The following is a 25945-nucleotide window of genomic DNA, read 5'->3' as shown; positions in this document are numbered from 1 at the left end:
TTTTTCCTGTGGTGTCAGCCCTACAGACATCTGTGTCAGTTTTTTTTTTTCTGTCACAGTGACAAATACCTGAGATAAGCAACTTGAAAACCCAAAGATGAATCTTAGTTCTTCATTTCAGAGATATCCTCTATGGTTGGCTGGCTCAGTTGTTTGTGTTGGCAGTGGGCAGAGCATTATGGCTGAGGGAACATGTTGAAGAGGCTGCCCACCCCACAGTGGTGGCAGGAAACAGAACAAGAGGAAGGGACCAGGACCAAGGGATATCTTTCCAGGGCATGTCTCCAGTGGCCTGTTTCCTCCAACTAGAACCTACCTCTTGCAATAATTTATCTCACATCTAATGTTGAATTACAGCATATTAGTTGGTAAAGGCAGATTTCTCATGATCTTTCTTAACGCTGTTGCATTTAGAGCCAGACTTTCAACAAGTAAGCCTCATAGGGACCTGATGGCTCCTGTCTGTAATCTCAACCTGTTCAAGCAGCTGAGGTAGGAGAATTGCAACAAATGTGATGCCATTCTGGGCTACATAGTGAAAAACAACTCTCAAAAGGCTCATGCATTATTGAGGGGTGTATTCATAGCTAAACCATAGCAGTATCTAAAGTCATAGTGACCGTAACATAATTACCCATGTCTGACATCCACAGAGAAGGGGCAAAAAGCTGTTTTCTGTGTCATAGGCCTTAGTGGGATAAGCAAGAGAAGGACTATCTGCAAAAAGGTTTCTTGGGGAACAATGGAAGTTATGTTATGCATTTCAGAGTCAGAGGAAGGCGACCACCATCATGTCTGATTTAAAGGGACAGTGGGAGACACAGTTACAGTTGTCCTATTTGTAAATTTCGCAATTAAGATAAATATTTAGCGCTGGGCGGTGGTGGCGCACGCCTTTAATCCCAGCACTCGGGAGGCAGAGGCAGGCGGATCTCTGTGAGTTCGAGGCCAGCCTGGGCTACCAAGTGAGTTCCAGGAAAGGCGCAAAGCTACACAGAGAAACCCTGTCTCGAAAAACCAAAAAAAAAAAAAAAAAGATAAATATTTAGCACGATACCTAGTGTATTGTAACTACTTAATATATTGCCATATTGATCCACTGGCATTATTGCTTATATGTAAATGAACACTGTCGCCGATTTTAAATTTCTATCAAATGTATAGTTAGCATAGTCTACAGATATACTAAAGTTAAAAATGTGTATGCCCCCTTTCCTCACAGAGTTTACATCCTTTTGAGAGCATGAACAATACCTAACTATAGTTGGCTGTGGTGATACATGACTGTATTCCTGGTACGTGGAGGTTGAGGTTGAAGGACTGTGAGTTGAGGCTACTCTAGTCCATATAGAAAGAGTACGGCCCATCCATGCTACACAGTGAGACCCATTTTCACAAAATGAGTGTGGGTGGGTATGTAGGCCACTGCCTAGCATGCTCAAAGCACTCGGTTGATCCCCAGCACTGAAATAATAATAAGTCTACTATATAGTGTATTACAATCATATTGTTTCCCTTCCTCCAAATATTCTTAGATCCCTTCCATTTCCTATCCACCCAAATTAATCATAATAGTGTTCTCTTTCTCTCTCTCTCATTTACCACCCTCAAAAATTAGTAAGACAAATACCACAACAAAGCAACAAGCACACAATAGATATGGAGTCTGTTTTATGCTGGCCAACTACTCCAGGGCATAGGGCCTGCCCTGGAGTGTGGTTGATATCCAGTGATACTCAGTTGGAGAAAACTAAATTTTCTCTTTCCCAGAAGGTATCAAATGCAAATAGCTTCTTGGTTAGGTGTGGGACATTGTGTCTACTTTCCCCTTTCCGTGCTGGGATTTTGTCTGGTGTCCATGCTGTCACAGTTCCTGTGAGCTCATATGTGCATCAGCCCCATTGTGTCTGGAGGATGCTCTTTCCTTGAAGTTATCTACCTCTGGTTCATAGAATTTTTATGGTCTGTCTTCAGCATATATCCATCACCCTTGACTGGAGGGATTTGATAAAGACATTCCATTTTGGTCTGAGTGCTCCAAAGTATCTAAATGTTCATGTGTTGTCAAGTAGAACTAATGCGGTCTTTGGGTGCCAGCCCCTAAAGCTCCTTTCAGGGTCCAGGAAAGATGCTACAATTGAAACCTAAGGATCTGAGGGTGAAGGAATGAATCAGTTCACACCATTCTTCTCTGCATGTCTTTTTATTTCCGTCTTAGTTCTAATTCTCTATCCTAATTGTCTATAATTTCTTAGCTCTATTTCTCTGTTCCTAATTCCTCCTAGCTTCTTCATCTAGCTTAAAATTCTTGTATTTACAGGAGGCCTGAAGCACTAGGAAAAAATACAAGAGTTACTACTCATTGGTCAAAAGCACATTCCCAGGGTAAGCGATAAGGGCAGAGCCATTTACCATGGCAACTCAAAATTTCAATGTTACTGGTGACCAGAGGGAGGAGGCACAGTGCCCAGTGAGACAGACTTTGAGACATAGGTCTGTTGTCAGCAGACTTGGTATGTGAAGAATTGGCATGCTTTTCTTAGGGTGCTTTGAGTAGTAACCTTGGTTAGATACCTGCAGCTCTGACCTTGTGCATAAGAGCAAAGTTTTAAACTTATGATATGTTTACAAAGTCTTTTAGTCTAATTTGAACTTGTTCTGAGGCAAAAATGAGCTAATTGTGTGGAGTTTATGTTAGACTGAGGGGAGATTGTTATTTTCTTGTGTTGGTCTGGGTAAAAGGAACAAAGCAGGCTTTAAGTGTCTACAGTCCATGTGAGAGAATAGATGTAGCTATGAAGTATCTCCTAGTACATTTTCTATGTATCAAAATTGTACAGCTTATGAAAATCATATTCCTGGCCATCCATGGATATATGTGTGCCCATAAGATTGAGTTGCAATCATGAGATTACATAGACACATCTCATGAAAATGCATGGTAAGGGGGAGATATCTTAGCTGTTATTGAACAAGAAATTGCAGATGGAAGCAACAGCATTCAGAGTCAGTGGCCTGTAAGCCTTGCCTGACAGGGTTCTCCATCTGAGAATCATTCCTCTGGTGGGGTGATATCTGAATTATCAGTTGCTATACACTGTCTTTGTGTCTTGGCCTATAATAGCTCATGACATTGGCTCCTGACGTAGCACAGTTATATAGCTCCTTTCCCATAGCTGGTGGATATTAGCCAATATAAGTATTTCTACACAGAAGAGAAGGGTCAAACAGTTAACTCAGTCTTGATTTTTAGTTTGCTCTTAAATTTCAGTGAAATGTGTAATACATTCAGTTGCCAGGAGCTCAAGTGAACATTTGTGATGTCTGTGGGTAAAGAGAGGCCGAGATGGTGTCATCCCTGAGAAAAGAAAGAAATGGAGCCAGTCTGGGGATGAGCAAACCCTGTTGCTTTGTTCTGGGGAGTTAAGCCACTTATTCTAGCAAGGAACTTAATGTGAAAGTTCTAAGTCAGAGCAGTTGGAAGAAGGGGCTTGATCTCATCTTCCCTTTGTGTGAGCAATGCAATGTAATTTCTTTATTCCTTTGAGCGTGTGTGTGTGTGTGTGTGTGTGTGTGTGTGTGTGTGTGTGAACTTTTTTTAATTTTATGTATTTCTTATGTTTATTTTGTGTTCCACCAAGTGGTTTTTCTAGTTTATTTTTTAACTTATCTTATGAGCTTAAACAGGAAAGACCTTATCTTAGGATGGCAATTGGACAGTTGGGAACATTGACATGAGCATTAACACCCAAGTGCTTTACTTGTCTGATTTCTTTTTGTTAATACAAATCTCACAGAAAAGGGAAGAGAGACCATTGGCTTTGATGAGGGAAAGATAACTATGATTTTTCCCCTTAACCTGTACCAGTGAGTGAGGATGATTTCAGGTGCTGGCTGCTTTGTTTAGAGGAGGGAGAGAGATGAGATAGGTAGCCAAGAGAAAGTTGAGATATGAGAGGTGGAGATCTAAAATGGATACGGAATGGGCCTCAGCTACTTAATCATATATGAAATTTAAATCTTTGGAAGAGATTGGAAGACCATAACTCTGTCTCTGTCTGTCTGTCTGTCTTTCTCTCTGGTGTCACACAATTCCTAATTTCTAATAATATATTGAGAAAGATGTGTAAACCATAAAGAAGGCTAGACATTTAGTTTCAGATTTTGCTTGATACATAAGTATCTTCCAGAAAATCTCCTTGATTCTAAAATCAGAATTATGAATAAAAAGAAATTCTATAAAGAGGAAAGAAACTCTATAAAAAGTAAAAAATTAAATCTTTACATCTAACTTAATTACATCCCATAATATTTCTTCCCAAATTAGTCCTCAGCTAGGGATATTAGTCATTTAGTAGCATCTAATATAAGTTTCTGTTCTTGACTCGGGAAAACTAAATTAACATCTGCACTACATCCTTAAAAATAAACACACAATATTTGCATGTGATATGTGATAACTGTATCAATATAGAACATCTTAAAAATAAGTAACTACCAGTCATTTGAAGGGGAAATGTTTGTGCTTCCAAGTCCATGGAGAAAAATATTTGCTGTTGAAGATTTCATTGTCACCTATTTTATCTCAGTGAGGTATTCTTAAGAATCCTTGTAAAATGCAGAATCATACTGCAGTGTTCTGACCCATTTTATCCGGTGAATGAAAAGGTTGTCCTTACTTTTGGTTCAATTTAGCAGAATCACAAGATCTCAGAAGGGAAAGATACTCTCTCCATTCACACCCTCCTGGATGGAGGAGGGAATGTGGGTGTTCAGAACTTCCCAGTTCAAATTTCATCCTTGATCCTAGATGATTAAGCTGGTTCATGAGGTTATTAAACCTTTGCGACTGTGTACCTACTAGGAGAAGTAGATCACCCACCAAGAGGGAGCCTTGAAGAGTATAGTGGCTCTGGTTCTAACTTGAACTCTGTCTCTCAGTGTGGACTGTATGAGAAGCTACTGCCGTAAGATCCTCCTGCCACAGTCTGACCCGAGACCACAGTTATGTGTTCCCCATCATGACAGATTTTAGGAACCAAAATGGGTCTTTCCTTCTTTAAGTTACTTCAGATATTTTCTTACAGGGATGTAAAAGTAACTTACACCATGAGTCTTCTTCACTATGACCAAATAAAGTGGACATAACTTTAAGACAAAATTCTTTGCTGTGGCTCACAGTTTGAGATATTTTGGGTCATGGCTGACATGGCCTATATATACTTTAGGCCTGAGGCAATGGTGCACATTGAGGAGGTAGGAACATATAGCAAAAGGTACATGATGGAAGGGAAGATATGGAAGGGAGGATCAATCAATTGATCAATCAATCAATCAAAGGAGAGATCTAATAGATTTTTTTCTCATTTTCATTTCTGTATTCATATTAAATCAGTAGTGTGAGTCACTATATTGGGTACATGTCAGTGCAAACAAGTTCAAAATCAAGGGCAACCATAACAGTATCAAAGGAAGTTTTTCTCATTAATAAGTAACATACTCATTTGGACATCTGTGTGCCCAAGGAAGGGATAAAAAAATATCTCAAATTATGCTTAGGGAATAAAATAGCATAAATATGCATCTGTATTCTAGAACTCCAACCCAACTTTTGGACTTCATTTTCTAACAGTCTAGCAGAAGTATATTCTGCCTAGGGTGCTTGAGACTTCTCAAAGGTCATCAAGGAACAGAACAGTGGCCTTTAAAATGCTTGACACAGGGGGTTGTAAAGATGGCCCGATGGTTAAAAGTGCGTACTTCGTTTGCAGTTGAGTTCCCAGCACCCATGTTGAGTGTCTCCCAGAAGCCTGTAACTCTACCTTCAGGAGATCTGATGCCTTCCTTCTGTCCTTTCTGGGACATCATGTGCACATGGCCACACATAAACACACACACACACACACACACACACACACACACACACACACACACACTAAGAAAAAATTTTAAAAATATAATTTTGGGAACAGACTTTTAAGTGACCCAACTTTGACATAAGAATAGGAAAATATAGAGGATCATTCCATGCAGTTATGGTTATTGTTTTCACAACTATCATTCCAGTCAGTTGAGAGGCAGAATGCCTCCTGGATGAAATCTGAATTGTCAGTCCTTTCTCTTCCCAACATAGTCCAAGCCTGCCTGTCTTGAGCCCCACCTTTTCCAGCATCCTGCTCTTGCCAACTGATGAGTAGTCCCTTCCTAACTTTCACATTTATCACTACCTTCTCTGTCTTGGTTTCTTGAAAGCATTCTGCCCCTTACAGTGCCTCCCTGTGCCAGGATTTTCATTTTTCTCCTGAAGTATCTAGTTTTGCTTTTAATGTTTTTACTTTGTGGGTGTTTGTGTTTCCAAAGGGAAACATATCATAAATTTGAGTGGGTGTATTATTTTTCTGTACTTATGTTTGGTTTTACTAATGAGACAGCTTCAAGTTGCTTACATAGAAATACAGTTTTCAAAGATGAAATCATTTTTAACTTGTAAAGATGTATACTTGATCAAAGATACAATAAAATGCTACTGTGAATAATTGAGTAGGAAATAATAGTTTTTTCCTACCTTTTTATTCTTGGTATATTCCTCTAGTTTATTGATTTAATGCATTTAGTAAAAAGTACTGCAGACAATAAATACTGGTATGTTGAATGACAGCAAATTAAATTTGGGAGTGTTGCTCATTGGTAAATCATTTGCTCAGCATGCAGGAGTCCTTACTTTCTAGTTTCAGAATTATGTTTCTTTATTTTATTACTTGGAAATCAAATTTTTTGAACTATAAAAAAGTAACTGTGATATTTCTGCCATTAAATATTTACTTAGTGAATATTTTAATGCAGTAGAAAAATTAACTATCCATAGGTAAACTTATAACATGCATTATAGAAAGGAACTACTCTTAGATTTAAAAAAAGATATAAAACAGCCTCAGTAATGTAACATCAAAAATAACAGTAAAACACAAAACAGTGTGGTAACTGAATGGTAAGAAAGAAAGGAAGTTGGAAATGAAATTGGTGTAATACCCTGAAAGAACAGAGAACAAACAATAGATTTGGGGTTGCAGAGTACTGATTTTTTTTTTTTGAGAAATTATAAATTACCTTGGAGAGTACAGACCTTTAGGAAGCTATCCATTACATTAAGCACGTAAGACCATGTATTTCTCAGTAAATGGGGAGTTGAAATTATCTTGGGAACTGCTCAAACTCAAGTAAACCTGATATTTGGAACTTCCTTGAAGGCTCATTTTTCTCTTTCATGGAGTGCTTTCCCATTTCCTGACCTCCTCTGCTCCTTCTGCTTCCTAAATATTCATATATGGAAATCAGAAACTGAGCCCCACGTATGGAAAGAATATACAGTGTTTGTTTTTGTGACCCTTTGTCCCCTTACTTAACATGATATTTACAGTCCTGTCATCACGACTGCTTACAGCTCCCCTTTTCCCAATTTTATTTTTGTTCTTGGTAGAATATGAACTGTATTGATTCTCCTGGTGAAGGGCTAGGGATAGTAAAATGCCACTGATTATTACTGTCTTTTAAGTAATCGTGTCTTGGGTGTATAGTCTGGGCTTTGCCTCCTCTGCTGTTTCCTGTACTGCATCACAGAGATGCAGACACAGTCCTGGCAGATGAGCATGAACTTCTTGCAGCCCTGTTGAGTGCAGGAACTTTGGTCAGGGAGCGCTTCCCATTGCTCAGGCTGAGGCGACTCATCCCAGTCTCCCTGTTGGTGAATCACTGGCACTGGTGACTGTTCTCTGGATCCATCTTATTTATATGCTTTTGTATCCATCTTATAAGTACACATATAAGTATCCATCTTACTTATATGCTTTTGAATGACAGTTTTTAAACATGCTTTTTGCTTAGAGTAGAGGAGGAGTAATTATGTGTGTGTTTATATTCTGAAAATCTCACTGCTTTTCAAGAAGAAAAAAAATTAAAGGTAACTAAGGGAAGAACACATAAAACACTAGTTTCCCCCCCAATTTAGACACAGTATAAGCTGGAGAAAACATTGATCTTTGTATAATTTATTTGTGAGTATCTTAGTTGCTTTTCCTATTGCTGTAATAAAACACTCAGACAAAAGCAACTTAAGGGAGAAAGGACTTGGTTTTCATTACAGCTTGAGGTTTCAGGCCACTGTGCAGGAATGTCATAGTGGCAGAAGCACTGGGTTCCAATCCACAATCAAAACTCTGAAGAGTCAATGTTGCTTGCACAGTTAGACTTCTTCTTGTCCAGTCCAGAACTCCTGAATAGAAAATGATACTTCCCAGTTAGGGTGGGTCTTCCTGCCTAAATTAACCAATCAAGATAATCCCTCATAGACATGCCAGGACATTTATCACTTCTAGACTGATCAGTATTAACCATCACAGCAAGTCAGTTACAGTTACCTTGGGGAGATGTATCAGTCACTTTTCTGTTGCTGTGATAAAACAACGATGTTCAAGGCAACTCGTAGAAGGATAGGTTTTGTTGTGGTTTGCAGTTCCAAAGGGATCCATCCATCACCATCATAGCAGGGAGCATGGCATCAGGTAGGCAGGCTTGGCACTGGAGCAACAGCTGAGAACTCACATCCTGATCCACAAATGGGAAGCAAAGAACACACTGGAAATGCATTGAAGCCTTAAAGCCCACTCCCCATGATAGATCTCCTCCAACAAGGGCTACACTCCTAATCCTTCACAAACATTTCCACCAACTGGGATCCAGTATTCAGACACATGAGCATTTGGGAGCCATTCTCATTCAAACCACCTTATTCTACTCCCTGGACTCCATAGGCTTGTGACCCTGTTATAATGCAAAATGCACTTAGTCAACTTCAAAAGTCTTACAGTCTTTTAGACCCAATGCTGCCAGTTAAAAGTTCCAAGTTCAAAAGCTCTTCTAAGACTCAAGGCAATCTCTTAGCTCTTATCCCCTGTAAAAATCAAAAAGCCAATTACATATTTCTAACAATCAATGACACAGCATACACAATGCCATTCCAAGAGAAATGAGTGGGGATTTATTGAGGAAATACTGGGAGAAAGCAAGGTTGAAGCAGCAAGAAAACGCCAAGTTTTCCTTAGCTCCAAGTCCAATGTCAAAGGCTTTGTTGGCCTTCAAACTTTGCTGCGTGCAACACATAGCACTCTCTTGAGCTGGTTCCACTCCCTGTGTGCAGCTCTCCTTAGTAGATATTCCATGACTATGGCACCTCTTATTTGTGGTTTGAGCTGTGAGCCCTCAGCTGTTCCCAAGGCCATGCCTTTGGTTCATTGGACTGAAGCTCTTGGGGTCTCCAATGCAATCTAAGCTTCACTTTCATAGCTTCAAGCAGTGGGCTCTCAGGGTCTCTCGCAGAGAGTTTCATGCAAGGACAGCACTGCCACATATGGCCTGGCCTCAGTGGCTCTCCTTATCCATAGAGGAAGATTCCACAAACCTTTTTTTTTTTTTTTTTTATCTTGTGACCTTTGTGACCCTAGAGCCAGAACTGTATGGGCAGCACTGCTAATTTTGGCTGCCTACTTGAAATGGAGACTGGCCCTTTGAATTAAAGTTGCGGAAATTTCCCTTTTTGTTGTTGTTTTTAGGAGTAGAAAATTTTCATAACCCTTTGCCTTTTACAAGTTGGAAGTTAGGTGATGGGTGATATCATTCTGTATGCTGTGAATATGTGTTGCTCTGATTGGTTGATAAATAAAGCTGTTTGGCCAACGGTGAGGCAGAATAAGGTTAGGCGGGACATTCCAACTGGAGAGATAAGAGAGGAGAAAATAGAGCAGAGAGATACTGCCAGCCGCCGCCAGGAGGAACAAGATGTAAAGGTACATGAGCCAGGTGGCAAGCATAGATTTATAGAAATGGGTTAATTTAAGATATAAGAGGTAACTAGCAAGAAGCCTGCCATGGCCATAGTTTAAAAATAATATAAGCCTCTGTGTGTTTATTTGGGTCTGAGCAGCTGCTGGACTGGATGGGACACAGAAAATCTTCTACTACATTTAGGCATGGAGGGATTTTTCTCTGATCACTGTTCCTTTTGTTCCAGTGTGGATCTGGCCTCCCCATAATATTCTTATTTACTTCATCATATTAAAATTCCTGGTGCTCTTTTTTTTTCAAACTGTACATTTTGAATTTATTTTTGCCCCATTTGCTCTTATTCATTGTAGCTCTACATATGAGTAATTACTAATAACCATACCACAGAGTCAATAATAGGCCTTCTTGACATTTTCTCCACCAAAGAAATGACTCCAGTAATTTTTACTTTATCTTTGGGTAAATTCTTAGGACATGGCCAGAAAGCAGAAAGCACATTTGCCAAAATATAACAGGAATGGCCTGTAGTCCAGTTGCTATTTAAAGTCTTTGCTGTTCACATGGCTTTTAGCACTATGATCTTTTATGCTCTTTCTAAGATGACCCATTAATTTCTTCATACAGCAGTATGATTTTTTTTCATCAAAAGTCTCAAAGTCTTCCACATTTATTCAAAACCAAAACCAAAACCCCCAAATACAATAAAAAAGAAAAGAAAAAATAACAGGAAAACAAACAACACAAACCAAAGCCACATAGTTAGATTTGTCACAGCAATACTCCATATGAGGTATCAACTTTATATTAGTGATTTTTCTGTTTCTGTGATGAAACACAGTGACCACGGAAACTCATAGAAGGGGAGGTTTGATTGGAGTTTGCAGTTCCAGAGTGATCAGAGTCCATCACCCTCATAGTGGGGAGTGTGGCAGTAGACAGGCAGGCAGGCATGGCACAGGAACCGTGGCTCACACCTGACCCACAAACTGGAAGCTAAGAGCACACTGGGAACAGCCTGAGTTTTTAGGAATTTCAAAGCCCACTCCAGTGACATACTTACTTCAAAGCCACACCTCCTAATCCTTCCCAAACAGTTCCACCAACTATTTTCTCTGTCTCTGTCTCTGTCTCTCTCTCTCTGTGTGCGCACACACGCACACATGTGCACATGTGTGCATATGTGAGACAAACAGAGTGAACATTAGTGTTCTTATGTATGTATGCTATATACAATAATTGGGGACCAATTATTCAAACCTATGGGCCTATGGAGGTCATTCTCATTCAAACCACCATGGGAGAGGTCTATTCTGAGAAATCACTGATTGTGATTTACTTTGTTGAATATCTAAAAGACTTTAATGAGCTTCAAATAAGAACCGCTAGCACATACATATAAAAAAAAAAGCAGGGAAGGAAAATATTGTATAGAAATAATTAGTGAAAACCTGAGTGTCTGTGTGGCATTCCTTCCTTGCAGGAGTCTGATTCTCTTGTTCATGGTATGTGTTCTTTATAACTTACTATTTGAAATCTGTCATATTTTCCCCAACACTCATCTTTAGGTTTTTTAATCTGTGATTTTCTTAGTGAAGAAATAAATTCTGACTGTGGCAATAGTAAGCTGAGTAACACAGTAATAAGGAAAACACCATTGATCCAGTCAACATTACTTGAATTGTAGCCCAGCAAAGACAAATGAATGTATCCCTTTAATGGCTTTCAAACATACAAATAACAATTACAGATGCCAATATAGCAAGGAGAAAAAGCTAACCAGGACACCATTTGAATCTCTTTATGGCTTATAAGAATATGGTTGCTTAAGATGAATAAATAAAAAACAAAGTCAAATTTCCCTGCAGAAATTTAAAATGAAAGGATAAAGATGGTGTTTTTAAAAAAAGGCATTGTTGAGTTTGTGTGAATGAAAACTTCCTAAGTTCCAAAAGTGAAATTAAAAACAAGATTAACAAATGTGTAGGGCAAAGTTTAAGCACCTTCCTGTGGGTGAATCAGTACCTGTGATGACTAGGAGCTTGGAACTCAAAACCACATAGGGCCAGAAGAATTTTGTCCTCGCTTTTGTGGAGATAAAAAGTCTGGGCATTGAGACTAACATTTCTTCCTAAGTCTAGGACCTATAAAAAGGGCTTTTTTTTTTTTCTACAATGGAAGGAGGATGCATCTTAAAACTTCACAGACCTAAGATAAATACATAATCTGGTTTCTCACTGAGCCCTAGGTATAAGACATCAAAATTTCATTCTGTTCCAGGTGGATGTTTCAGATTGGATTTATTATGCAGACATTGTTCTATAATCCTAAAACAGGATATATATGCTTGATTTGACTTTGGACTGGTGTTATCTTGTTCTGTCATACTTTTCTGATTTAGCCCTAATGTGAAACTATTCCAGTTCCCTTGATGTTGCAGAGAATAGACAAAGGGAAGGCAAGGTGCCCAGAAAGTATATTTTATAGCTTTGTCAATTGGGCTCTTTTTTATTTTGACATGTTTTCTATTTTAAAACGTTTATTTAGTTTCACTCTCTATTTCTCTGTCTTTCTCTGTCTCCCTCTCTCTGTGTGTGTGTGTGCACATGTGTGCATATGTGAGACAGACAGAGTGAATATTAGTGTTCATATGTATGTATGCTATACACAGTATAATTATTGAAACTAGACTACAGTTCACATATATTACATTGCTTTGAATTGAATTGTTGTGTGATAGAGCTCCTGGATGGCCTCAACTACATTGTTCTTCCAGTGTTCAAAGCCCCCTTATGGGGGACATGAAACCTGATGAACATAACTTGAAGCCTTCTGTCTCAGAGAATTACAGATATGGACAATGATCTAGATACCAAAAATTGAACTAAATACATTACTTACCAAATCCTAAGATTTCATCCTCCTGTCTTCAAAACTAAGGTTACTTCTCTCCTGCTATTGTTATTCTACAAAATGTTGTTTTGAATAGTCACTTAATTGTTTAGACATACGTAATTTGAACTGCTTCTAATACGTCAGGTAGTTTTTCTTTCTTTCAGTCTATATTTTATTTTATGCTTTGTAGCTTAGACTCAAGACAGTTATGTCAGTGTGGTACCATAGTGTTGAATAAATAAAAGACATTGATATCAAAGTGTGCACATGTGAGTCTGGATGCAGAGAGCTGGGCTCCTGCTTTGAAAGCATGATCACAGACATTCCAGTGGCAGAGCAGGGCACGTAACAGTGCCTGCTCTTAAAGAAACCACTGTAGCCTGATCCTGGACACCACTTCTAGATCAGTTAAAAACAGATCCAGAACTTTCCTGTCTTTCTTATTAATTACCATATTTTTAAAAGTTCAGAAAAAAAGTATTAGCAAGGCAAACATTTCCCCAACAGTTACTAATATAATCAGTTGCCAAAAAAAGAAAGATAAGCATGTGTGCTTAAATTTGTTTGACTAGTGTTAATGAACTAACAATGTCCTTGATGCGGTACTTCTCAAAAACCTTTAGTGTTGATATGCATTGAAACTCTTTTAGAAATGAATAGAACTTGCAGCCTCTTATGAACACAGTTAATTTGGGGTCCTTTCATTTTTACTAGTACCCACTAGTTGCTTCATAAACCAGTGTTCTGATATCAGAGCATGGCATTATCCTATGTTTCAGAAAAGGCCTCATAGCATATGGTGTGTTATACTTCATGGACATCCTCTGCTTCAGTTGTAAATCACTAAGAACAAAGTCCATGTTGGACATGAAGTAGTTACTCTTCAGACCTAAGGAGATAGTGAACTAAAGCATTGTTAGCATGGCTGGTTGTTGTTTCTGTTGATTTCAAACTCTGGCTGTGCTATTGACTTGCTTTGTGTGTCATCTGTGTTGCTGAAATATTACCTAATATTTCAAAGTAAAAATTCCGGTCTGAATATTTTCTCTATTCTAGTGCCTAATATTGTCGGTGTTCAGAATTTGGGCTTGATGAGAGAAGCCATCAGACCCATGCATGCAAAGAAACTTGAAAAGGATCACAGGACAGTGTCCATGTAGGGCTTTCCTTTGAAGACTTCCAGAGAAGCTTCAAAGATGAAAAATATCTGTGTGCTTTGGGTTTAGTTAAGGAAACTGGCTCAAAATAAATACTAGGAATTTGAACTTATTTTTCTTTATAACTTTCTATATGTTTGTGTTTTATTGGTTGTAAAGATTAAAAATGTAACCAATACATACTGTCTGTAAATATTAACAATGTTAGTATTTCCAAGGCGATTTGGTGTTAGCACAAATACAGATTCAAAGGCACTATGTTTATGCTTTTCTTCCTACAGTTTGTCCTGCTCTGGTCCCTTAAGGGCCAGTGGGTTAATATAATACAGTGTGGCTTAGAAATAGATAGAGCCAAGCAATACAATGGTGATGTGTTAGAGCTGAACGACCAGTCTCGATTCTGTTCCCCCACAAGCAGATTCTTAAGTTATATTATCTAGGCACACTCATTTAAACTGCCCGACATGGGAGTGGAAACTGGTGAGCTTCCTATGAAAACTTTCACTTTCAGTATTGAATTTATTTGATCCACCATCAAAAAAAAAATGATAGAATTACAACTTGAGAAAAATAGTTTTATATCCTGTTTCATAACTTCATTACCTAGAATTTCTCCACATAATTCCCTTACATGTAGCCTTTCTTGTTCTTTTTTTCTTTGTGTTACACTATAACCAAATGTACACACTTTTCACATATATGTACACATATTATTGGCTAGATTCCATAAATGAGAGATAAAATGTGGTTTTTTCTTTCTGAGATTTTGTGATCTCACCTAATCTCATACATTCTAAGTCGATCCATTTTCCTGCATTTTTTTTAAACCTTCATTTTTCCTTAGGGTTGAGTTGTGTAAGCTTTGGATCTAGTTAATTTTGGCTTGTGGTATTTTTATGTATTTGCAAGTTTTTTAAACAATAAAGTTTATAAAACTAAAGGAAAAAAATACTAAAAGAAAATGAAATAATTATACAGAGACATTTTTTTAAATGAAAACTGCCTGGTGTTTGTCTATAAAGAAGAATTTTTTTTTTGTAAGACAGGACTGTGATCTGCAGAACACATTACCTGAGTCAGATAGAGAAAAATAGAGATGAATTTTAACTTTTAATAGTACTTGGGGACAGTTGGAAGTAATAGGCATGTGGTACACATTTCTTTGACTCTACTTTTCTTAAGACTTAGATGAACAGTACAGTATTTTGATAATTACTTTAAAACGTGCTGGGAAGAGATTGGGGATCTGGAGACCAGAGTTCTTTGAGAAGTACAATGATAATCACTGTAGAGGAAAAGAACTAAGATGTGGTTACTATGTCATCTTTCAAAGCAGTGACTTTTGTCTGTATACAATAGGCCCCATGTGTATTTTATGGCTGTCAAATTTGAACCAAAGTTTGATTTAAAAAGAAAAGTTTGATTAATTACTTGTGAATTTAATTTCAAGGATCAAAGAATCTTGTTATAGGGCTAGAAAGGTGGCTCAGGGTTTAAGGACACGTGCTCTTCTTTCAGAAGATCAAAATTCAGATTCAGCACCTATATTGGGTCACTCAGCAAACACTTATAACTCTAGCTGCAAGAGATCCAGTGCTCTCTTTGGGCCTATACAAGCATCTGCATATACATGTGCACATATACTCACATTGACCCAGAGACAGACACACACACACAAAGAAGAAACAATCCAGACAAGAAGCCATTGAAGACAGTCCTTAAACAGTTGGTGGCTTCTGGCAGAGGGTTGGGGAAGGATTCAGTTATCTTTAAGGGGCTGGCTACTAGGAGTTTGACCATGCTCCTGAGTATATGGGCAACACAAATTGGACTGGGTGTATTTTTTCTTTATGTCCATTTCTTTCTTTGGGAAGGCCACAGTGGTGGGAGGGTGGACCAGGGTGGGATAGCAAACAGGTGCGATTGGGTGCATTGTATGAAATTCTCAAATAATCACTAAAAATAGCATGTTGGAAAAAAAAAGGAAGAAAGGAAGAGAGAGAGAGAGAGAGAGAGAGAGAGAGAGAGAGAGAGAGAGAGAGAGAGAGAGAAAGAGAAAGAGAGAGGGGGAGGAAGGAAGGAAGGAAGGAAGGAAGGAAGGAAGGAAGGAAGGAAGGAAGGAAGGAAAAAAGAAAAAGAAAAGTGTGGTGATATATTGTGTCCCCCAATATATTGTGTACCCTAATAAACTTATCTGGGGTCAGAGAACAGAACAGCCACTAGATAAGACAGAGAAGACAGACAGTAGCAGAACACACGCCTTTAGTCCTGTCACTCAGTAGACAGAGATCTGTCTGAAGCTCTGTGAGTTCAAGGCCACACTGAAAACAGAGCCAGGCACACACCTTTTTTCCCAGGACTTGAGACCTCATGTCTTGCTTAGGAAAGACACATGCCTTTAATCACAGGAAGTGATGGCAGGAAACAGAAAGGTATATAAGGCATGAGGACTAGGAACTAGAATCTTTTAAGCAGTTCAGCTGAGATCACTTCCAGGTGAGGACTCAGAGGTGTTCAGTTTGAGGAAGCAGAATCAGTTGAGGAGTTGGCATGGTGAGGTTGGCTGTGGCTTGTCCTGCTTCTCTGATCTTTCAGTATTCATCCCAATATCTAGTTCAGGGATTTTTTTTAGCTTAATAAAACCATTTGGCAATTTGTCTTATGAGAGGGGAGAGAGAGAGAGAGAGAGAGAGAGAGAGAGAGAGAGAGAGAGAGAGAGAGAGAGAGAGAGAGAGAAAACGAGAACATTAGAGCAGACCAGCTTCCTGGAGGAGGTTTAGACCAACTGTGGCACCTGGAAAGGACACTTTCTAACCTGTTGAGCTGCCTGTAGATGGTGCAGGTGTGCTCCAGGTTCCAAGCTTTGTGAGCTCTCATCCATGCTGGGGTGGCCTTTGGCATTGCCACTGTCTTTGAGTCATTTCTGCTTCTGTAAGTAAACCCTCAACCATATTCCTATAAGTAGCCCCAATAAAACTCAGTGGTTCACCAAGTTGGATTTTGGTGGTACCCATTCCTCAGGTTGTCATGGAATAGATGTGTGTTGCCCCCCCCCCCAGGAAGAATTTTATCAAACAACTCTCAGTCTTGAATGCTTTTCATACTTGCTATGAAATACATGAATATTCTTTAGGAACAATGAAATGTATTCAACTACAAGAGGGTTGCAGCGTTTTAACTTTTATATCACTTATATTAAAATCCAAGAATAGTAAGTGTCAGCAGAAAAGCTACTGAATGTCATATGTACCTATTTGTTTTGGTGAAATAAATCACAAGGTAGAATATTTTTTTTTATAACTTGGAGTCATGAATATCATCTATCCAGATACCCAAATTTTCGTCTTGGAAATGTTGCACTATTGAAACACATAGTATTAAAACATCTAGGGACATATATTTTTGAAGATTCCTTTGATAGGCAAATAAAACAAAAGGAACCTATTTTATATAGTCATATAATAAATAAAAATACTATATATAAAATAAATGGCACATACACATACAGCCCAACTTCACTCATTTCTTCAGGAAGTAATGCAGAAGTTTTCTTTATAAATCTAATATAAAACCATAAGAAATGCTCCCATTTAATGAATTTTAATAGTCCTGAGCAAAAGCTGACGACTAATGCTTCCACAAACCATCCTGTGGGCTAAAGGCCATTTCATTGTCATAAAAATCCTTTATTTAGCCCTCTCTACAAATAAGCACACAGCAGGAGAAAGGACACTAGTTAAAGTAATTTGGGCGATAAGTAAACATAAGGAATGGCTAGGAGCGTAGTGTCATCTGGCAGAGAGCTTATTTCCTGAATCCTGTGGATCTGCTTAAAACCCAGCAGAGATGCCAATATGCTTCTCCTCCGTAAATGCTACCAGTCTTCATACCACCAGGTCCGTGGAGGTTTGTGTGTTGGTATTTTATCCAACCACTCTTTTGGGTAGCTGCAAGGTGCCTGCCGTGACCTGAGTCAGTCATGCAAGGAGACTTTTCTGCGCTCTCACCAAGGCTTTCCCTCGGTTTCCATTTCCTGTTGCTCCTCTCGTTCCATGGTAGAAGCATGGTGATGGAGGAAGGCAACACATGCTCTTTGCAGATAAGGTCTTAGGCAGCAGAGAATTGTCCTTCTTGGGCTGGATTTTCGTGCAAGGTGGCTACAATGTGTGCATCTGGTATTCCCGTCTCCTCGGAAGGGTGGGAAGAGCTGAGATCTGTTGATACTGAAGTGGGAACAAGGGAGACCCAGCGATCAGGTGCTGGTGAGTCTGGAAAAAAGTCGTTTTGCCTTATTTTCTCTCTGGATGCACCCAAATCTATATTAAATACCCCCATCATATCCATTTTCTCTTGGTCTCAATATCCATGTGTATAAGTTACAGAGTAATTTTGTTGCGTTTTCTAAATGGAGCAACTCCTCCAGTTGACCACTTTATCTCTAATCTCTGAAGTGAGATCGTGGGGTTTTCAGCATAGCCTGGAGGTTGTAAGAGGCAGTCCTATTTATGATTTCTGTTCTCGTGAACTAGTCAAGTAAAGATTTAAAGATTAGGAAGTCAGTGTTCTGTGAAACCAAAAACAATAATAAATTGCTTAATTGTGCGTGGGTTTTGTATTTCAATCAGGGTGTTCATGCTTCATGAGCTCAAGCTAATGCCAAGACAGAGGAATGTGACAAGGCAGTGTCATCATGGAAATCAATCCAGCAATAGGGAGTTTGTGTCACGTTTTCAAAATAATGGATACTGGGGCTCAGAAAAGAAAACAAAAAAATGAAACTTTAATAGTCACAGGCCTTTACCTAGTTTACAGTGCCACTAGGTTAAATAATCCACGTGCCGCATGCTCAAAATTGCTGATGATGTTAGTTTTGTCTGTTCTCTCCCAAAGGAAATCAGTACGCTGGGCTTTGGGTAGCTGTGGAGTCACAGGTGAGGGTTAGTCTGTGTGGTCTGCCACCAGGGGAATTCTTGTCCCTCACAGTGGGAGGAGTGGTTTCGAATAAGAAATACTTGAAGTAGGTAAATTGTTGTTGGTATAAAGTTCTAAGTCAATAAAATCGTAACAGAGGGGTTTTTTTTCTACTTGTGTGTTGTCAATCTTCAGTGAGTGACATCTGTCACTTTGCATGAGATCTCATGCTATGCAGTATCCAGAAATGCCTGAAAGGCCATTTTACAAAAAGATCAACAATAGTTTATTGTTTTTTCTAATACTGATTCTTTGTTTTTACTCTGTAAACTGGATGTTGTGCATACCATTTCAGGGGCCTACTTTCTTTCTTTTTTAAGTTTTTTTTTTTTTTTTTTTTTTTGTTAGAAACAAAATGTGTTACCATTTGATAAATTTCCTTAAGTCAAGGCAATTTGGGGATCTCAAGGAAATAATACACAAATAATACTAATATATGAGATAGAATGAGGAAGAAATACCAGATGAATAACATTGAAACTTGATTGACCATTTAAATTTAGCACATACTGGGAGGTCCATAGGGTGAGAGAAAATAGGAACATAGATGTATGGAAGAGACAATCCTTTCAGCTTTTGCATAGAATGAGCCTGAGGTTCTAAATGTTTAATTTATTGACCGGACTTGTGAAATCCGTGGAAAGAAAGCTCATGCATGTTTTTAACCACAGAAAATGAATAAATTGCTGCAAGTCTTGACTGTCCGCTAGTCCTCATGCATGGTGCTGTCCTGAGGTCTCTCTGCAGACCACCATGCCTTTGTTGGTCTTCCTTGGGTCAGTCACATAGCAGAAGAGACAAGTGCAGCCAGCAGGGGCTCCCAGCTCCCCTCACTGCGGTCAGACAGTCTCTCCCAGGGTCAGAATTGGGGAAGCAGACATGTAAGATGACAGACCCCACCAAACCAGCCCATTCCCCCTTTCCAAACAGCACATAGCACTTAAGGAAAAAAAAAAGATAAAAACCTGGGCCCAGTTTGAAGTAAAAGTCAAAACCTTTGGCAGTCATTGTGTTGGTCCAGCGCGGTTTCATACTAGGTAAAGAGAGCCAAGCTCAGATTCCAGGGCACGATGTTTAAACTGCGTGACCTTGGACAAATTAATAACTATGCTAAGCCTCACTGGTTGTGTGTAACATAACTTTAACGTATCCCTATGAAATAAACAAATTAAACAAAATTATGACAGTACTGTGTTTTGCGCATAAAAGGCCTTCATTTAATATGGATTGCCTTTCTCTTTCCCCTGCTACGATTTGGCTAACTTTTGACTAAGGCCAGTTTAAAGTGCCCCTGGAACTTCGTGAAAAGAAAATGTTCCCAAAGGTCCCAGGTGGGCTTAACGTACATTCTTTTTTTAAAAAAAAATAAATATTTTTATTTTATAATTAATTTTACATATCAGCCACAGATTGCCCTGCCCTCCCTCCTCCCACTCTCCCCACATCTGCCTTCCCTCCCAACCCACCCCCAATTCCTACCTCCTCCAAGGCAAGGTCTCCCCTGGGGATTCAGCCCAGCCTGGTAGACTCAGCTGAGGCAGGTCCAGTCCCCTCCTCCCTGCACCAAGACTGAGCAAAGTGTCCCAGCATAGGCCCTAGATTCCAAAATGCCAGCTCATACACCAAGACAGGTCCTGGTCCCATTGCCTTGGGGCCTCCTGGACAGTTCAAGCTAATCAACTGTCTCACTTATCCAGAGGGCCTAGTCCAGTTCCATGGGGGCTCCTCAGCTATTGGTTCATAGTTCATGTGTTTCCACTAGTTTGGCTATTTTTCCCTGTGCTTTTACCAATCATGCTCTTGAGATATCTCTTGCTCATTTAATCCTTCCTCTCTCACACCGATTGGATGACCGGAGCTCCACCTGGGGCTTGGCGGTGGTGGATCTCTGCATCTGCTTCCACCAGTCACTAGATGAGAGTTCTATCATGACAGTTAGGGTGTTTGGCCATTCAATCTGTATATAAAGTAGTCAGTTTGTTAGAGACTGGTGTTTTTAAGTTGTTATCACAATTAAGAGCCCAATGCTGATGTTTTGTCAATGTATAGGACTTTTTTAGGCAAGTTCATGCTATTCAGGTAAACACAACACATTTGTTTTAAATTAATGAGGGACTGCCCTGTTTCTGGCTGGGTTATCACTGAGCAGTTCATATTAGGAAACAAAGTAGAAGCGGCCACCACGTGTTTCTCCAGACCCTCTGGCGTGGGTTAGAGGAATGCGTGAGCATCTACTACTGCTTCTTGAGACAGAGCATTTTACCACCATTACATGTGACTGGGAAATAGTTTTCTACATGTTTCCTTTCTTTTGCTAATGTTCCTAAATGCAAGACATGCTACGGATGGAGTACATGTAGGTGAATGACTGATAAAACGATGATTTTTGCCTTAATGACAGTTCTGCTACACTATGGATCGTATGAGCATGGTCACCCGTCTTCTAATATCACAAATATAAGCCATTCCTGCCCCCCCCCCGCCCCAGTTTTCAGTATTGTTGCTTGTCCTTTTGCCCTCTGGAGAGGGGCCATTAGCAGTAGGTTGATCATACAGGAGAGTCTGAACAAGCAGTTTTCTTCTGTTCCCAACAATCCCTCCTGCGCTTCAGCTTTATGTGCCCTGGTTCAGCTCCTGCCGCTGGGTGCCGTTCCTCATTTAGGGAAACTGCAGAGGAAATGATCTGTTACGTTGGGCTTGGCAGGATCATTTCCAGGGGTTGATAATGGGACCGAATTATTTCAGGTGAGTTTGGGGGCAGGGGTGGAGGTGTGTTAAAGTTAGCAAGGGTCTGCTTTAGTCTGTCCTGGGAGATCACAGATATCACAATGAAGTGTCTCTGAGAAAGGAACAGGAGGAGACCAAGAGCATTTGCCTGAGTCTTTGTCCCTCCCCAGCTTTCAGGGACCACCGAGTATTGTCCCCGGCTGCAGGGGAGTCGCAGCATCCATGCACTGCTTTAGGAAATGGTTAACTGTGGGGCAAGAGGGCTCTGCTGTCTGCTGCTGTGAGAGTCACTTCAGTACAGCACAGAACGGCATAGATTAATGCAGTAATCAATGAGAATCTGAGCGCTGCAGTGATCTGATCCGATGACAGCAGCACTTATGGCCTTGTTTAATGTCACCATTGTGTAATGTTGGGCACTGCAGGCTTTATGGGGTTGAGGGGGAGTTGTTGAGAATGTAAGGACTGTGGGAAATTTTATTTAAATTTTACCTGTTGGTAGATTTTTTTTCTTTTTAACTGTGTTGTGGGCTTCTGCCACCCCGAGCTGGAATTTAATGATTTGGTGTCGGTAACACTTACTTAACCATTCATTCCAATGCTGCTCATTGGTTTGCTGTGTTTCTGCAGCTTCATACCTTGCATTGAAGAACAGGTAAATGAAACTATGATATTAATCATAAGCTGAATCTAAAGCTAATGGGATTCGTTGTTGAATTATTCAAAAGGGTAACATATTAAGATGCATCATTTAGATTCTATCGGAGAGTGAGGAGTACTTTGCTTTGAAAATGGAAACTACATAAATATATAATTTTCAAATGTAGATGATCATCCGGTTGCATTATGTGATGTCTTTCAAATTCTGAATGTATATCTGAAGTGCTCATTGAGTTCTGTGTATTTCAGTATTATATTTAACTCACAACTTGATGTATGTATAGAGTTAATTCAGGGAGCATGTCTTTTCTGATTAATCAGAGATATTTTGTTTTCATTGTTTACTGAATTGCACAGAAGGCTTCAGTGCTTGGTCTTAAAAATAGAAGAATTGAAGCTGCATGTAGATTGTTCTTTTCAAGGGTTTAGGCTGCTGAGGCCTGATTTCTCCTGATCCGTAGTCCAGACTGTAGATCACTTCTGTAAACAGGGCTGTGCTTTTGTGTGGTATTAGGCTGTGAACTAAGAATGATGATCATGTAGTGAAGAAACAGAATGCAGACACTCAATGGAAAGGAACAGCATCATCTTTGGGGTCAGAGATTTGAGTGTGTGACCTTGGGGATAAAATAAACACCAACCTCTCCTGCTCCTGCTTTAGCTTCTGCACCCAGAGAGGACACTTCCCTGCTGTCAGTGGCAAAGGCATAGCAAGAGGCTCAAGGTTGCCCCATGGTGACTTCGGTGAGGAAACAATACTGCTTTCAAACATTTAAAGGGATGTGGTTTCCCTAGTAACCCCAACTTCATCCCTTGGTTTGTAGCCTGTGAGATTTTTGTAGAGGTTGAGAATAGCTTTTTAAAAATTAAGCTGGTAAATCTCGTGGCTCCATTGTAACTGCTTTTCCAAATAGGGGTTGAGTATTTGTGGTATTCTTACACTCTTTCTGTTAGGCCGCACTGTTTGGGAGGAAAAGGTGTCACATGATTTGCTGCAATGCTTTGAGGGTCGAGTGCAGACAGGCACCGGGGCCATCCTCGCAGGGCCGCAAGCTGCCTGGCTGCTCTCCTGCCCCCTCTCGGGTTCAGTGAATCTCCTATTAGAGACACGGTTATCTCTTCATAGTGAATGGTTTTTAAGAAGTCTACTTCCTGCTAGGGGGCAAGTTCAAAATCCAGAGGATCCCAAGCAGGAGGGAAAGTAGTAGCTACATTCCACTCACAAGTTTAAACTAATCAGATAAGCCTTTTTGAATTAATGTTAAGAGTTTATTGTCAATTGAACCACATACCAGTAGACTGACTTCTGATGGCTTGTTGATAAGGGTCACACATTTTGTGCTCGTGGTCATGCCCATGTCATGTTACTCATAGACCTTTACCCTTACAAGAGCAAGCCTGAGGCAGGAGATGATTCATGGTTCTCTCTCTGTATATGCGTGACAGAGAGGAAAGAAAAATAAATGGCGTGGCTGATTTCTCTGCCAAGCTCTGTGGAAGTGGAGTGATTTACAATTTCTACTCATAAACTTAGGAAGCTGGTAACTCTATTAGTAAAATCACTCTTCATCCCCGGGGGTTACACGCTCCAGGATGTGTCAACTTCCTATTTTATGTGGTCCTGTTATTGAGTGGGTAGCAGGATCTTTGAAAAGATAGAGATATTTTCATTTTGAAGTGCTGTGGACTATGGAGATGCTGGAAGTCATTTGGAAAGAGAAGATTAAATGCGGTGAACAGAAGTTCCTAATCTTCCTTGTCCTTCTCCACATGCATAGATACTTGGAGCGAATGAAACAAATGCATGTGCCTCTCAGATTTCATGGCCGAAATGAATGGACAGAAACATGCCAGTTTGTAAATATAGAGCAGTCAATGAAAGAACTACTGGTTATTTTATGTTATAATTATTTTAGAATGTCTTGAAATACTATTGTTCTTCTATTATTTCTATGCTAGTTCGTGCATTCAGAATTTGTAGATAACCTGCTTCAAGTAGACTGCCCCTGCTGTTTAAGGAAATAGTCAGAATCAGAAGGTCAGTTGTTTGCAGGAATATACCCACAATTCTGAATGCCTAGTTAATTTAAGTAATTATTTCGGGGAATGCATTTGATATATTACATTTTTAAGGGCTTGTGATATAAATTCTTATTGTGATGAGCCACAAACTTTGAATATATTTCAAAGCCAAATTCAGCAAAGTTGTTTATTAAAGTAGTTAAATTCTAACAGCCATGTTTTCAATAATATCTACCACAAATTTTGGATTTATTAATAGTTCAAAAGGGAGCAGATACATCAACAGGTAATGGTCCCAGGTTTCTTGCCTGACAACCTGGGTTCAATTCCCAGGGACCACCTGTGGAAGGAGAAACAGACTCCATAAAAGTTGTCCTCACTGTGGCATGTATGACCCCCATGAATAAATAAATCTAATTTCAGAATTATTATTTCTAGTAACTTATTTAAAAAATATAAAGGTCTTACCAGTCATTTATATATTGTTCTATGTAGCATGCATTTCTGAAATTGTTGAAGATTCTAGTTGTGGAAGAGAGATCAACACACCTGTCTACAGTCTCTTTCTTGCCTTAGCAGACTTCTAAGGCTTATTAGAGTTCACGTAGTTGCAGGTACTTTCTTGGGTGAGCTCCCTTGCTTTCCGTATGTATCTCATAGTTCATTTCCTTTGAGTACGCTATTTTGGATTTTTAAGTGTCTGTCTCAAGCAGGAATCATATTGAAAGCACACTGTCAGGAACCTGCAGTAAGTGGCCATTTTAAGAGATAAGGAGAAAACACCAAGTCAAAAGGGCAATGCCTCAGTCTAAGTCACTTATTCATCCAGAACCTTTCAACATTTATTTTTAATTTGGAGAGAAATAGTAAAGAGGATATAGACTCTCAGAAGAAAAGCAATGGACATACATTTTATCTACAATTTTAAAGAATGCAAGGCCTCCTTAAATGTCCTCATAGATAATGGGTAAATGACGCAAGTGACTTGGGTTACAAACCTTACCTTAATGGAAATAACAACAAAGTGTTGGTATTCACTGGTGAAAAACGTACTTGTCCCACAGATGAAGATAAGCCATTTCTCCACTAGTCTTAGAAAATAAGTCAGAGATTACCTGCAGATTGCCCTTGCTTTGAAAATACAGTTAACATTTTATATTTTCATTGGTGATGCCATTTTATATCGAGAATCAATATATATATATATATTTCAAAGTTTCATTCTCCAAAACATGAGTAAACAGTGATTACATACATTTGAGCTTTAATCAAAGAGATTAGAAATATCTGAAAAGTCAAAAATAGCTGAGTGATTTCTGAATAGTGCTACATTTATACGGAATGACATTCTGTCCTATGTACTTGAAAGCTTAGGAGGGCCTCCTTCTGTCCAGAATGCCAGAGCGACCCTGCCGACCATTGCTTTTGACAGTAGGCCTCCAGGTTTTATTTAAAGAGCTGACATTTACTTTAGCGATCACTCTTTTGTTGTTGTTGTGGGTGTGGTTTGTTTCTTTGGTTGGTTTTTGTTGTTGTTAGGTTTTGTCTTATGTGGGATTTTATTTATGTCATCAAAACTATCCACTTAGGATGTGAACATCACAGAGAAGTGAAGCACAGAACAAGAGACCCCCAAACAGCTGTTTATTCCGAAAGACTTTAGAGTATTGATGAAAACA

General features: G+C 39.3%; 1 protein-coding gene across 23 annotated transcripts in view; it reads left to right on the top strand.

Annotated features, from left to right (window-relative positions):
- Window positions 1-25945, top strand: part of Rims1 (regulating synaptic membrane exocytosis 1) — a 480632-nt gene that overhangs the window by 271785 nt on the left and 182902 nt on the right. For 2 of the 23 annotated variants that reach the window (XM_076557941.1, XM_076557940.1), the window contains exon 1: window positions 21491-21602. The exons of the other annotated variants lie outside the window; for them this stretch is intronic. The gene's annotated coding sequence lies outside the window, so the exon portion shown is untranslated. Of the gene's footprint in view, window positions 1-21490; window positions 21603-25945 lie in introns of those variants that run through there. 23 annotated transcript variants of the gene reach the window in all.

This window comes from Peromyscus maniculatus, chromosome 21 (genome assembly GCF_049852395.1).
Source record: "Peromyscus maniculatus bairdii isolate BWxNUB_F1_BW_parent chromosome 21, HU_Pman_BW_mat_3.1, whole genome shotgun sequence".
NCBI lineage: Eukaryota > Metazoa > Chordata > Mammalia > Rodentia > Cricetidae > Peromyscus > Peromyscus maniculatus.
The sequence above is the reverse complement of the archived record's forward strand: the minus strand, read 5'-3'. Positions and strand labels throughout refer to the sequence as shown.